Genomic DNA, 15,241 nt, shown 5'->3' with positions numbered 1-15,241 from the left:
TGGAGAAGACTCTTGAGAGTCTCTTGGCTGCAAGGAGATCCAACCAGTCCATCCTAAAGGAGATCAGCCCTGGGATTTTTTTGGAAGGAATGATGCTAAAGCTGAAACTCCAGTACTTTGGCCACCTCATGCGAAGAGTTGACTCATTGGAAAAGACTCTGATGCTGGGAGGGATTGGGGGCAGGAGGAGAAGGGGGACGCCAGAGGATGAGATGGCTGGATGGCATCACTGACTCGATGGACATGAGTCTGAGTGAACTCCGGGAGTTGGTGATGGATAGGGAGGCCTGGCATGCTGTGATTCATGGGGTTGCAAAGTGTCAGACACGACTGAGCAACTGAACTGAACTGAACTGATACATGGGTAAAGCTGGGGTCCTTTCCTGTGTTTACTATATAGGCCTCATCTATTGATGCTGGCATTAGGGAAGAAACTTATGAGCCTGAGCAATATCCTTGGTTCCAAACAGTAAGGTTATCCTCAGACCCAAAGAAGGCTTTTACATGCTACTGGGAGGCACTGCATATCAAAAGGCATCATGGAAAACAAGATGACCTGATGAACCACATGTCCTTCAGTCTCCACCTGCTCAAGGACAAACTGAGTTTTTTTGCCAAGATCACTTCTATTTATGCAGATAACAATCCCACTGCTAATTATGGGATGTGGTAGTTATGGTAATGGTGGAAATATTGCAGTGTAGAGAGTTTCTAACTTATGCAAACATTTCTTCAAAGTTTACCTGTTCAATCTGGATTTTAGATTTAGTCATTAATCAATAGACGTTTAATGAGTGCCTGCTAAGTGTCAGGCACTGTTCTAGCTACTGGGATAACAGCTATGAACAACAGAGACAAAAACTTCTGCTGTCATGGAGTTTATATTCTAGAGAAGGGAGAGTGACTGCAAGCATCGCAAGTGTTACACAACGGTAGTTCTGTTACAGTAAGGAAGGGAGGTATTAAGTGTTGTGATAGGGTTAGTAATTTTGGGTAGAGTGATTGCAACTTCACAGAATGCCTAAGGGAAGACCCTCCTAAATGATGATTTTTGAGCAAGGGAAGGGAGCCACATGGATATCTGGGCTCAGGGACATTATAGGCAGAAAAAACAGGTGGACACGTGTGTGGGGGTCTCTGAGCAATAGCACAGAGCCCAGTGTGTCTAGAATGGTGTGTAAGGGAGGTGATATCAGAGAAAAAGCAGTAGGACCAGATCACAGAGCCTGTTAAGCAAGACATTGGTTTTACTTGGCATGAGATGGGAAGCCACTAAAGGGTTTCAAGGAAAGGAGCAAGGGTTGCTGGGCTGAGAACAGACTGAAAATGCTGAATTCTTTCAAGATGTCAGAAGACATCCTGAGATTAATCAAATTTAACAAGCATCTGTGGCTCTATAAGCCACCTGGTCTCTGCCCTTTTGTCTTGGTATTTTAGGACCTCAGACAGACCATGACTTATAGGAAGGCTCAAGCCTGATGACATTCTTTTTTTCTCACAGTGGAATGAGTAACTATTTGTTGAATGGATGAACAAAAAACATGGATTGAGATTGGAAAAAAATAACAGAAACAACAGTCAAAAATTAGTTGTTTAAGAAACTCTGAGCATACCAAATAAGTACTGTTGATAGTGCGTATAGCTTAATTTTGTGTTGGAAAAATAGAATGATATAGCAAAATTTTTACCTGTGTGGTGACATTTCTTCCTTTCTGCTTTTTACTATGTTTTTCTGCTTCAATAGCTGAAATACACAAAACATTTTTATAAAATACTAAAATTAAAAAATTTTTCACTAAGTACAGTTTCTTGTTAAAAAAAACTTGTGGGATAACTTAGAATTCAAAGAATAATAGTTTAAAATAATTTAAAACTTTAAAGTTATTAATGTGATACAAAGTAATTTCTTCACTGATAATTTTTAAAGATGTAACTTGACACCAGATATAATCTAAATACTTTAATCAAGTATCCTGAAACTGATATAACCTGAAAGAGTTCCACAAATAATGGAGCTAATTACAACAGTGGAAAACTTTCTGAGCTAGAATTAAATTAAAATGTACACAGAAGAACTGTACAAAAAAGATCTTCATGACCCAGATAATCACGATGGTGTGATCACTGACCTAGAGCCAAACACCCTGAAATGTGAAGTCAAGTGGGCCTTAGAAAGCATCACTATGAACAAAGCTAGTGGAGGTGATGGAATTCCAGTTGAGCCATTTCAAATCCTGAAAGATGATGCTGTGAAAGTGCTGCACTCAATATGCCAGCAAATTTGGAAAACTCAGCAGTGGCCACAGGACTGGAAAAGGTCAGTTTTCATTCCAATCCCAAAGAAAGGCAATACCAAAGAATGCTCAAACTACCGCACAATTGCACTCATCTCACACGCTAGTAAAGTAATGCTCAAAATTCTCCAAGCCAGGCTTCAGCAATATGTGAACCGTGAACTTCCTGATGTTCAAGTTGGTTTTACAAAAGGCAGAGGAACCAGAGACCAAATTGCCGACATCCTCTGGATCATGGAAAAAGCAAGAGAGTTCCAGAAAAACATCTATTTCTGCTTTATTGACTATACCAAAGCCTTTGAGTGTGTGGATCACAATAAACTGTGGAAAATTCTGAAAGAGATGGGAATACCAGACCACCTGATCTGCCTCTTGAGAAATTTGTATGCAGGTCAGGAAGCAACAGTTAGAACTGGACATGGAACAAAAGACTGGTTCCAAATAGGAAAAGGAGTTTGTCAAGGCTGTATATTGTCACCCTGTTTATTTAACTTATATGCAGAGTACATCATGAGAAACGCTGGACTGGAAGAAGCACAAGCTGGAATCAAGATTGCCAGGAGAAATATCACTAACCTCAGATATGCAGATGACACCACCCTTATGGCAGAAAGTGAAGAGGAACTCAAAAGCCTCTTGATGACAGTGAAAGTGGAGAGTGAAAAAGTTGGCTTAAAGCTCAACATTCAGAAAACGAAGATCATGGCATTCGGTCTCATCACTTCATGGGAAATAGATGGGGAAACAGTGGAAACAGTGTCTTTACTTTTCTGGGCTCCAAAATCACTACAGATGGTGACTGCAGCCATGAAATTAAAAGACGCTTACTCCTTGGAAGGAAATTTATGACCAACCGAGATAGCGTATTGAAAAGCAGAGACATTACTTTGCCAACAAAGGTCCGTCTAGTCAAGGCTATGGTTTTTCCTGTGGTCGAGTATGGATGTGAGAGTTGGACTGTGAAGAAAGCTGAGCACCGAAGAATTGATGCTTTTGAACTGTGATGCTGGAGAAGACTCTTGAGAGTCCCTTGGACTGCAAGGAGATCCAACCAGTCCATTCTGATGGAGATCAGCCCTGGGATTTCTTTGGAAGGAATGATGTTAAAGCTGAAACTCCAGTACTTTGGCCACCTCATGCGAAGAGTTGACTCATTGGAAAAGACTCTGATGCTGGGAGGGATTGGGGGCAGGAGGAGAAGGGGACGCCAGAGGATGAGATGGCTGGATGGCATCACTGACTCGATGGACGTGAGTCTGAGTGAACTCCGGGTGTTTGTGATGGACAGGGAGGCCTGGTGTGCTGCGATTCATGGGGTCGCAAAGAGTCGGACACGACTGAGTGACTGATCTGATCTGATCTGATGTAAATAAATGCTATCTATTAATAGAGAATATTAAAACATAGGAAAGAGAATTCAATCTTTTAAATATTTATAGACTTATCCATGTGGCAGAGAGATACTAAAAACTAATACAGTTGAATGATATAAATATCTGAGAAATGTAGAATAGTATAATTATATCAAGCTTTGAAATTTGAGAACATTTTCACAAGAAATTTTTAATGACTGTTTTTATAAACAGAAGACTATATATACCATATATTAATAGACTATATATGTAGTCATTGGTATATTTCTTCTTTGCATAGTACTTGAATTTTATTAACTTATGTATTTAGAAAAATAAGAATTTGAAAATCTGATCATAACAGGGTGATAATCATGACATGTCAACTGCTTTATTAGTATTACTCAGTTTCAATTACTGAAAAATTATTTGATAGACAGCAAAATGTCACCCTACATATTTCCTGAAGTAAAACATGCATGTGTGTGATACATTCACCTTTTACAGACTGAAGAACTTGACTCAAGATGAATATAGGGAAGTCAAAATTTTACATTTCCAATATATGAGTTTGTCCTTTAAAGTGGGTTGTCGATGTTCTAATGTTATCTTTGACTTTTAAAAAAAATTAATTTGATACATTTTATCCTGTCACTGATGAACTTTAGCACTTAACCTCATAATTCTGTTTACTTCCTAAGCCAGATCTCATAGAAACTGATCAGGTTGTTTGATATTTAGTCCTCTGTCAAATTAGAGAAACAGTTGGCAAATTCTAAATAAAAATCCAATAAGTACATGGTGCCAAATGCATTAATATAAAGCATATGAAAACTTTTAAAGATTATGTATATTTCAAACAATTATATACATTAGGATTGCTCTTTAGATTCAGAATGTAAAATAAATTATCCCAGAATGAAAATGTTTAGTACAAATAAAACTTTCTTTATCCCAAGTTTGCCAAGTAATCATTTTGGGGTCATGAATACTCATTATCAGAGGCAACATATAGCATCATGACCCACCATTCAGACTTTGAGTCAAACAGGTCTGTGTTCAAGTCATAATTTTATATCTATTTCATTAATGTGTTATGCTAATCAAATGAGATAATCTAGGTAAAGTATTTGGCACAGTACTTAATACATGTTCAGTATGTTTAAATGTTAGCTATAGAAAATGGCAACCCACCCCGGCATTCTTGCCTGGAGAATTCTATGTCCAGAGGAGTCTGGCAGGCTACAGTCCATGGGATCACAAAGAGATGGATATAGATATGACTGAGTGACTAATACACTAATATATAAAATCTATAAAAATAATAACAATTATTATTATATGAAGCTTACTTCTTTAAAGGACTTAGATGCCCTCAAGATAATAGTACTTGTAAATTTGTATTTTAAAAGGACTATGATAAAGAATTATTAAAGATTTAATACACTATTAAAATTTATTAATGCTTTGCCTATTTGCCTTCTTTCTCAAGCACTTTCTTCAAATCAAATTAGTCTAATTATATTTGTGTATTAGAAATCGGACAGTGACTGATACTACAGTCCTGGTCAATGTCTACTAGCTTAAAAATTCCATTAACAATAACTAGAAAAATCAATGTGATTGGATAGATTCCCATTATTATATTCAAAGTACAGACAGTAAAATTAAAGTTAGTATGTACAGAATGTACAGACACAGAATAAGAAGTACAAAGTGTCATGTATATTAGAGTAAGAAAAGAAAATTACGGATATTAAATGGAATAAAGTATATATTATACATCGGACCAGAAAATCAAACTGTCAGTTGGTCAAAAACTAACATGAAAATTACAGGGCTAAAAGCAGTTATCAAAGGTAAAATAAATGCAGTTAAAAGAATTAGTGAAATGCGGGGGGGAGATATAATAGTCTAACTCAAGGAACAAACTAATAGCTTAAAACACAAAAAGAAGATAAATGTAGTTGGTCATTATTTACAACAGAAGATGCACAATAAAAAAAAAAACCTCTTTTGAAATTCATTTCAAAATACGTGTTTCTTTTCTAAATATTAGGCTTCTAGGTTTTAACGTAGATAAAACAAAGTTTTGATTGGCTACCAGAGAAACCATTCTGCTGCAAAAAGTACTTACACTATGTTTTCTAGTATATTTATATTAACTGAAAGACATCTGTGATTGTTGGAGACCTGTTGCACTTTCATTCTATACTTCTTTCTATATAGATATTGATATTGCCACAAATTTTAGCACTCCCTGAGAAAAACACAGTCTACTGGATGCAGAAAGAAAATATTAGACTTTCTACTTATGTGTAATTTTAAAAATATCTTTTATAATTTCTACTTCCGGGGTGTGTTTTATATTATACTAGATCAGGAGTATGGGGCTTCCCTAGTAGCTCAGATGGTAAAGAATCTGCCTACTATGTGCGAGACCTGGGTTTGATCCCTGGGTTGGGAAGATCCTCTGGAGGAGGGCATAGCAATCCACTCCAGTATTCTTGCCTAAAGAATCCCCACTGATGGAGGAGCCTGGTGGGTTACAGTCCATGGGGTCGCAAAGAGTCAGACACGACCGAGCGACTAAGCACAGCAACAAGATCAGTAGTATATCACTCTTATAAATAATATATGTAACAGCAGAATATACCATCAAAAAGTTTTGATATGGAGTTAGCTTTGGAAGGGGACTAAAGTTTTATTCAGCTCCAGAATTGTAGCTCTAGGTATAATATATTTATTTATTTACTTAAAAACTTTTTATTGGGGTATAGTTGATTTACACTGTTGTGTGAGTTTCAGGTGTACAGCAACGTGAACCAGTTATCCATATCATGTATCCACTCTTTTTTAGATTCTTTTCCTATATAGGCCGTTACAGAGTACTGAGTAGACTTCCTTGTGCTATATGCTGCTGCTGCTGCTGCTAAGTCGCTTCAGTCGTGTCCGACTCTGTGCGACCCCATAGACGTCAGCCCACCAGGCTCCCCCGTCCCTGGGATTCTCCAGACAAGAACACTGGAGTGGGTTGCCATTTCCTTCTCCAATGCATGAAGGTGAAAAGAGAAAGTGAAGTTGCTCAGTTGTGTCAGACTCTTAGTGACCCCAGGTCCTTATTAGGACCTATTACCTACTTTATATATAGTAGTCTGTATGTGTCAATCCCAGTCTTCCAATTTAACCCTTCCCCCTTTCATCCCCTGGTAACAATAAGTTTATTTCTATATCTGTAATCTAACTATAGTTTATTATATGTCAGTTGCTTGGCATAATTTAGTTCCACTCTTCTTAGCAAACCAGCAAGATAGTAAGCACAGAATATCTGTATTGTTATTTTACTGATGAGGAAACTGACACCAAATGAGCATGAATAACTTGTTCAACGTCACATGGCAGAGTGGATTCAAATGCAGGTCTGACTCCAGAACTAGCCGTCTTTTTACCTACTGAGTCTCCAAATTACCAAAGGATTCATGATAGATCAAATGGCAAATTCTAATGAGAAAAATTTCACTGTCTTTATAAAAAAATCAATTTATGCACAATATTTGATATGGCATGTCTATTTGCATAATGTAAAACATACCCTTTTAATTTACTATCCCCTATTGGGTTGGGAAGATCCCCTGGAGAAGGGAATGGTTGCACAGTCCAGTATTCTTGCCTGGAGAATTCCATGGGCAAAGGAGCCTGGTAGGCTACAGCCTATGCGGTTGCAAGACTCGGACATGACTGAGTGACGAACACTTTCTTGTTTCATTGAGAAAGAAGGATTTTGAAAAAGTAAGGAAGAAGCTAGCACTACAGCTCACTGCCTCCAAAAGAATTATTCATGTGCCTTTTAGGGTTATAGAGTGAACCTGAACAACTTTATAGAATATCCACATAGTGTTAAAAGAGTTGTGTTGAAAAAACATCACAGCTTGGATTGAAAGAGAGAAATAGAAGAGGCTTCTGGGCCTCTATCTTTTAATGAATAGGAAACAGGATGAGAAAGCTTCTCTATCTTTCAATGAAAAGGAAACAGGATGAGAAAGCTTCTCTCTTACAAGCATGGGTCATTTCTTACTGAGATGGAAGAACAGCCAAGAGGGCAGAGCTGAGAGAATGTTTCCCAGAGCCCAGAAGAACAGAAGATTAGGCATATATTTCAAGAGAGTAGAACTGGGCCCTAATCAAGGAACTCTGCCTACTCCTGGAGTATAGAAACTTGCCAACATGCACCTGGATGGGTTTCCAAATTGTCATGGGTCAGTAACTATTGTACATTTTGCCCTCTCCTTTTTTGAACATCAGTGTCTACTATAGTGTGGTTTTTCTCTCTCTCCAGTGTACATTGGTACCTGAGGAAATGGGTGGATAACTTGCCTTTTTAGTTCACAAGTGTCTGAATCTAAGAACTGTAACCAAAGAGCCTCATTGACATCTTGACCTGATGCAGATTATGAGATTGTGGATTCTTACCCCTATTGTCATGACTGGATGAGATATAGTTTTGGAAGGGGAAGGGGGAGAATCACGTGAGAAAGATGTGAATCATCAAAACCTAGGATAGACTGTTGTAGATTATCACATCAACCACCCCAGTGAATCACTATAACCCACGTTCATGCCTCTTTAGTGCTTCCCTGGTGGCTCCGCAGTAAAGAATCTGTCTGCCAATGCAGGAGCCATGGGTTCAATCCCTGGGTCAGGAAGATCTCTTGGAAAAGGAAATAGCAACCAAGTCAAGTATTTTTGCCTGAGAAATCCCATGGATAGAGGACCCTGGGGGGCTACGGTTCATGGGGTCACAAAAGAGTCCAATATGACTTAGTGACTCAGTTCAGTTCAGTTCAGTCACTTCGTTGTGTCCGACTCTTTGCGACCCCGTGGACTGCAGGATGCCAGGCCTCCCTCTCCATCACCAACTCCCAGAGTCCACACAAACCCATGTCCATTGGGTCAGTGATGCCATCCAACCATCTCATCCTTTATTGCCCCCTTCTCCTGCCCTCAATCTTTCCCAGCATCAGGGTTTTTTCCAATGAGTCAGCTCTTCATATCAGGTGGCCAAAATATTGGAGTTTCAGCTTCAATATCAGTCCTTCCAATGAATATTCAGGACTGATTTCCTTTAGGATAACTGGTTGGAACTCCTTGCAGTCCAAGGGACTCTCAAGAGTTTTCGCCAATATCACAGTTCAAAAGCATCAATTCTTCAGCACTCAGCTTTCTTTATAGTACAACTCTTACATCCATACATGACTACTGGAAAAACCATAGCCTTGACTACACAGACCTTTGTTGGCAAAGTAATGCCTCTGCTTTTTAATATGCTGTCTAGGTTGGTCATAATTTTTCTTCCAAGGAGTAAGTGTTTTAATGTCATATCTGCAATCACCATCTGCAGTGATTTTGAAGCCCCCCAAAATAAAGTCTGCCATTGTTTTCACTGTTTCTCTATCTATTTGCCATGAAGTGATGGGACCGGATGCCATGATCTTAGTTTTCTGAATGTTGAGCTTTAAGCCAACTTTTTTTACTCTCTTCTTCCACTTTCATCAAGAGGCTCTTTAGTTCTTCTTCACTTTCTGCCATAAGGGTGATGTCATCTGCATATGTGAGGTTATTGATATTCCACCCAGCAATCTTGATTCCAGTTTGTGCTTCATCCAGCCCAGCATTTCTCATGATGTACTCTGCATATAAGTTAAATAAGCAGGGTGACAATATACAGCCTTGACATACTCCTTTCCCCATTTGGAACCAGTCTGTTGTTCCATGTCCAGTTCTAACTGTTGCTTCCTGACCTGCATACAGATTTCTCAACAGGCAAGTCAGGTGGTCTGGTATTCCCAACTTAGTGACTAAACAACAACAAATGCTCCTTTACCACGTGATTTTCCCCAATCCTCCCATCAAGAGGTGGAGATTATATTTCCTATTCTTTGAATGGGTTGCTTCTGTGACTGCTGCTGCTGCTGCTGCTAAGTCACTTCAGTTGTGTCCGACTCTGTGTGACCCCATAGATGGCAGCCCACCAGGCTTCCCAGTCCCTGGGATTCTCCAGGTAAGAACACTGGAGTGGTGTTGCCATTTCCTTCTCCAATGCATGAAAGTGAAAAAATAAAGTGAAGTCACTCAGTCATGTCCAACTCCTAGTGACCCCATGGACTGCAGCCCACCAGGCCCCTCCGTCCATGGGATTTGCCAGGCAAGAGTACTGGAGTGGGTTGCCACTATTTTGGCTAAAAGAAATGTGGTGGATGACATTAACTTCCAAGGGTAGTACTTGGGCCATTCAGTCTCTTTTACTGTCTTGGGAAAATGCCTTGAGCTTATCATATCCTAGTAAAAGAGCATATGGAGTGAGAGACCCAGCTGTCCCCACTGACCACCAGCTGAGAGAAGCTGCATGAGTGAGCTCAGGTGAGACCAGTGGAAAAACCAACCAAACAACCTCGAAGAGAATTACAACAAATAATAAATCATTGTTTCATACCTCTAAGTTTGGGTTTTTTGTTATGCAGCAATTGGTAACTGAAATAAGCTTATTTCTCCAGCCTAGTAGGACTCCTTGGATAGAATTCTCAATTCTCAGAAGCCACATTAGACCAATACATGATGCCAAAATAAGTCATATATATATAATAAATTCATAGCATTGAGAAAAGGATTTGAAAAAATAATATCCCCCAATATTGCTTTGATCACAGTTCTTTTCAGACCTATTTTCTCTTGAAAGGCTTGATATAATTAACTCCTCACTTCACCATGAAATCCCCCAGTTTGGCTCACCTCCTTTCTTTCCAGAACATAGTTTATCCTCCTTTAAGTGAACATCAGGATACCAGTTAATGTGATTTTCACTGACTTAAGTTCTGCAAAAAACACTTCTATTCTTTAGGCGGGATCTGCTTGGGGAGTTAAAGTCAAATAAAATCTGTTTCTTTATTCATACAACACTGACAAATGAAACTAAACAAAGTATTTTATTGATTCTCCTGTTCTGGTTCTCTAAAATGGTGCTTTCTGCCTCACTGTGATCTTCACCTGATTCATTTGGTGTAAAAAAATATTAGCAATTGGTTTCTTTCCAAACTTCCTTTTAGAACCTGCATAGTACACTGGCTTCTGTGACTTTACACTACCCTGGATATCGTTCTTTCTTTCAAACCCCTATGCTCGAGTTTCTCTGCGGTTTTATATCCACTAATGACTGTGTATTTCTCAATGCTTGGTCCTCACCTTTTCTCTCTGGTGTGATCTAAGGGCTGAGTGCGATCAGGAAGGGCTTTGAAGTGGACAGATGGTGAGTGCAGGAGGTCATGAGCTGGGAAAGGATAATGTGCTGATTCCAGGACAAGTGACAAGCAGCCATGTAAGAAGTAAAACCGTGGGAATCAAACTGCAATGGTGGGAAAGCAGGAAAACACAGGTTACAGGAGAATCCAGAGAAAGAATCAGGTTGGCAGAGGTGAGACAAGTGATGAGCAAAAACCAGGCAATGAGGACAGTTTGAAAACTTGGGACTAAAATCATGGGGGTAGGTCAGGGATGGGCATGGAAGTGTGTAGATGAGCGAGAAATGAGTAAACAACTGTGGAAATGTAGGAGTAAGAAGAGTGAGGGTTGGTACCTGTATGGGTCCAGAGAAAATTCTGCGAAAGGATCTTGTGGGGGTGAGTATTTGGTTTCCTGTGGAAAGCATAGCATGAATGAGATCATCACTGTTTCAGGCCTGCATTCTTATAACAGCCCTCCAACAGATTGAATCATAATTTATCTAATACCATACAGAAATGGTATGGACCTAACAGAAGCAGAAGATATTAAGAAGAGGTGGCAAGAATACACAGAAGAACTATGCAAAAAAGATCTTCACGACCCAGATAACCACCGTGGTGTGATCACTGATCTAGAGCCAGACATCCTGGAATGTGAAGTCAAGTGGGCCTTAGGAAGCATCACTACGAACAAAGATAGTGGAGCTGATGGAATTCCAGCTGAGCTATTTTGAATCCTAAAAGATGATGCTGTGAAAGTGCTGCACTAAGTATGCCAGCAAATCTGGAAAACTCAGCAGTGGCCACAGGACTGGAAAAGGTCAGTTTTCATTCCAATCCCAAAGAAAGGCAATTCCAAAGAATGTTCAAACTACCTCACAATTGTACTCATCTCACACACTAGCAAGGTAATACTCAAAATTCTCCAAGCCAGGCTTCAACAGTACATGAACCGTGAACTTCCAGATGCTCAAGCTGGATTTAGAAAAGACAGAGGAACCAGAGATCAAATTGCCAACATCTGCTGGATCATCTAAAAAGCAAGAGAGCTCCAGAAAAACATCAACTTCTGTTTCATTGACTACGCCAAAGCCATTGACTGTGTGGATCACAACAAACTGTGGAAAATTCTGAAAGAGATGGGAATACCAGACCACCTGACCTGTCTCCTGAGAAATCTGTATGCAGGTCAAGAAGCAACAGTTAGAACTGGACCTGGAACAACAGACTGGTTCCAAAATGGGGAAGGAGTACACCAAGGCTGTAGATTGTCACCCTGTTTATTTAACCTATATGCAGAGTACATCACGAGAAATGCTGGGCTGGATGAAGCACAAGCTGGAATCAAGATTGCCGGGAGAAATACCAATAACCTCAGATATGCAGATGACATCACTGTTATGGCAGAAAGCAAAGAAGAATTAAAGAGCCTCTTAATGAAAGTGAAAGACGAGAGTGAAAAAGCTGGCTTAAAACTCAACATTCAGAAAACTAAGATCATGGCATCCGTTCTCATCACTTCATGGCAAACAGATGAAACAATGGGAACAATGACAGACTTTATTTTTGGGGGCTTCAAAATCACTGCAGATGGTGACAGCAGCCATGAAATTAAAAGATGCTTGCTCTTTGGAAGAAAAGTTATGACCAACCTAGAGAGCATATTAAGAAGCAGAGACATTACTTTGCCAACAAAGGTCCGTCTAGTCAAAGCTATGGTTTTTCCAGTAGTCATGTATGGATGTGAGAGTTGGACTATAAAGAAAGCTGAGTGCCAAAGAATTGATGCTTTTGAACTGTGGTGTTGGAGAAGACTCTTGAGAGTTCCTTGAACTGCAAGGCATTCAAGCCAGTCAATCCTAAAGGAAATCAGTCCTGAATGTTCATTGGAAAGACTGATGCTGAAGCTGAAACTCCAATACTTTGGCCACCTGATATGAAGAGCTGACTTATTTGAAAAGACCCTGATGCTGGGAAAGATTGAAGGTGGGAGGAGATGGGGACAACAGAGGATGAGATGGTTAGATGGCATCACTGACTCAATGGACATGAGTTTGAGTTAACTCCAGGGTTGGTGATGGACAGGGAAGCCTGGTGTACTGCTGTCCATGGGTCAGAAAGAATTGGACATGACTGAGCAACTGAACTGAACTGAAGTGAGTCTAATTTTGATCTGGTTTTCGTCTTGCCTCAGAATAATTTCACCCAAGTACTGTTTCCGGCAATGCATGCATTTGCTTAGAAGCTCTTATGTCTTATTGTACAATGGCTAACTTCCTATTTTGACTTCTGGTTTCCTAATCAGGTTTAACTCCACATTCACAACTATTTTTCAAATCCAAATACTCTCTGCTTCATTAGCTACTAGTTTTTTTTTTTTTTTTTAGTTTTCTTCCCCTAAATTTTAACAATTCCTATTGAAGACACTAAACATTACAATTTTTAATAAAAACAAATATGAGTTTAGGTCACTTATTTTGTTTTGTGAGATACTTAGCTTTGGATATCATCAAGAATGATGTTTAGAAATAACATTTCATACCTTCTTTTTAAAAATTTTATACATTTATTAGGACAAAGGATAATATATGTTGGAAGCTGGGGAGAGTTGAGTGTATGCCCTAAGGAACATAAATTAGTGGTAGAGACACAGACAAACCTAAGACCCAAGACTAATAATCTGTATTTATGCATAATCTTGCCAAATTAACAAGTAGGCACAAAATCTCTACCATCAAAGTCTCTGCTGACATAAAACTATTTCATAGCTATTTATAAGAATCGGAGTGTAGTTGCTTCACAATGTTGTGCTAGTTTCTGCTGTACAACGAAGTGAATCAGTTATATGTATACATACATCCTCTCCCTTTGGAACTCCCTTCCCCACACCCCACTTCACCCTTCTGCGTCATTCTGGGCACTGAGCTGAGCTTCACGTGCTATAGAGCAACTTCCCACTAGGTCTCTCTTTTACACATGGTAAGGCAGTGGCACCCCACTCCAGTACTCTTGCCTGGAAAATCCCATGGATGGAGGAGCCTAGTGGGCTGCAGTCCATGGGGTCGCTAGGAGTGGGACATGACTGAGCAACTTCACTTTCACTTTTCACTTTCACGCACTGGAGAAGGAAATGGCAACCCACTCCAGTGTTCTTGCCTGGAGAATCCCAGGGATGGGGGAGCCTGGTGGGCTGCCGTCTATGGGGTCGCACAGAGTCGGACATGACTGAAGTGACGCAGCAGCAGCAGCAGTGTATATATGTCAGTTCCCAATTGTCCCATCACCCGTCTACATGTCCATTCTCTACGTCTGTATCTCTATTCCTGCCTGCAAATGATTCATCTGTACCATTTTTCTAGGTTCCACATGTATGCGTTAATATGCAATATCCGTTTTTCACTTTCTGACGTTCTTCACTCTATATAGTCTTCTTACTTAAGTCATGTGACCTTAGATACTTTAATTTCTCTGAGTCTCAGTTTTTTTATAAAATGGGAATATCAATACTATAATGTACCTCTTGGAGCAGATATAAAGACAGAATAGAATTAAAGTGTAATGTTCAGTGTTTTACTTAATACATTGCAGCTAAATAATAGTCAGTATAATAATAAATATAATAATAATGTATCTCTTTCTCCTTTTCCAAAGGCTTATCTTTTAAAAGAAAATGGTACTAGCACCTGTGAGATAAGCACTTCCCTCATCAAAATAAAATTAAGAAACTATACAGGCTTGTTATAATAGCATATAATTCTGCTCTTGGATCTAAAATTCAGACAAAATGCTTTTAAAGTTACTACTGAAAACTTAGAATCAAAGAATCTCAGGTTTGGAATAGTCAAATGAAATTACATAGCCACAATTTTTTTGAAAAATTTTTTGAAAAAGCCTCAAGGAGGTGGCTTTCCTCTTCAAAAAAAATTTTTTTTACTGTTGCTATGCTTCATCCCTGCAACAACTTTGAATTAAGTAGTTCTATTCATGAAGTTGTGTTATTTTTAAATCTTTATATAATATACTGTTTTTCAAAAACAAAGATGACACAGGACTATAACATTACTGTTCTTTCCCCCCCTAGCTACCAGTAGAATTTTTATCCATATTGCTCTACCATTAGAACATTACAAATCTGGGAACAGGCTGGCTGAGTTGAAGGTGATTTTAAGTTCATATGTTCTTATGTATGTAGAATTAATTGACTTATTAAAGCTGCAGAAGTAATTGACTGATTACTTTTAGCAACCTGATATGGAGGATTTGTTTTGAGTATTGTAGGAAGTAGCTTTAGAGCAGGTTTAGAACTCTTGTAGCTTTTAGT

At 39.1% G+C, this 15,241-nt stretch overlaps 1 protein-coding gene across 1 annotated transcript in view; it reads right to left on the bottom strand.

Annotated features, from left to right (window-relative positions):
- SEL1L2 (SEL1L2 adaptor subunit of SYVN1 ubiquitin ligase) overlaps window positions 1–15,241 on the bottom strand; it is a 119,404-nt gene that overhangs the window by 87,178 nt on the left and 16,985 nt on the right. Inside the window, exon 2 of the mRNA XM_070382140.1 lies at window positions 1,689–1,744. The gene's annotated coding sequence lies outside the window, so the exon portion shown is untranslated. The remainder of the gene's footprint in view (window positions 1–1,688; window positions 1,745–15,241) is intronic.

Source organism: Bos mutus, chromosome 13 (assembly GCF_027580195.1).
Source record: "Bos mutus isolate GX-2022 chromosome 13, NWIPB_WYAK_1.1, whole genome shotgun sequence".
Taxonomy (NCBI): Eukaryota; Metazoa; Chordata; class Mammalia; order Artiodactyla; family Bovidae; genus Bos; species Bos mutus.
Note: the sequence above shows the minus strand (reverse complement) of the source record. Positions and strands in the feature narration are given on the sequence as shown.